Source organism: Galeopterus variegatus, unplaced genomic scaffold (assembly GCF_000696425.1).
Source record: "Galeopterus variegatus unplaced genomic scaffold, G_variegatus-3.0.2 Scaffold139239, whole genome shotgun sequence".
NCBI lineage: Eukaryota > Metazoa > Chordata > Mammalia > Dermoptera > Cynocephalidae > Galeopterus > Galeopterus variegatus.
Window position 1 is genome coordinate 1 of NW_007865350.1, and position 606 is coordinate 606.

At 60.6% G+C, this 606-nt stretch overlaps 1 pseudogene; it reads left to right on the forward strand.

The window, feature by feature from the left end:
* Positions 1-5: 5 nt before the first annotated feature.
* On the forward strand, positions 6-590 carry LOC103584842 (annotated as a pseudogene).
* Positions 591-606: the final 16 nt, after the last annotated feature.

Genomic DNA, 606 nt, shown 5'->3' on the forward strand with positions numbered 1-606 from the left:
TCAACCTGGAGCTCTACGCCTCCTACGTCTACCTGTCCATGGCCTTCTACTTCGACCGCGAGGACGTGGCCCTCAAGCACTTCACCCGCTACTTCCTGCACCGGTCGTATGAGAAGCGCGAGCACGCAGAGGAGCTCATGAGGCTGCAGAACCAGCGAGGGGAACGCATCTGACTGCGCGACATCAAGAAGCCCAATCGCCAGGACTGGGAGAGCGGCCTCAGGGCCATGGAGTCCGCCTTCCACCTGGAGAAGTGCGTCAACCAGTGCCTGCTGGACCTGCACCACCTGGCCACCGACAAGGCCGACGCGCACCTCTGCGACTTCCTGGAGAGCCACTACCTGCACGAGCAGGTCAAGTCCGTCAAGGAGCTGGGGGGCCACCTCACCATCCTGCCCAAGATGGGGGCCCCAGAGGCTGGCATGGCAGAGTACCTCTTTGACAAGCTCACCCTGGGTGGCGACGATGACAAGGACTGAGCTGAGACTGTCCCCATGGCCACGGGGTGCCTTCCCCTGGTAACCAGGCCGGGGTTCATGTTGCCCTTTCCAGACGTTCAATTAAGCTTTTCCTTCCAGTTTTGCCCTTGCGCCCAATAAAGTTATT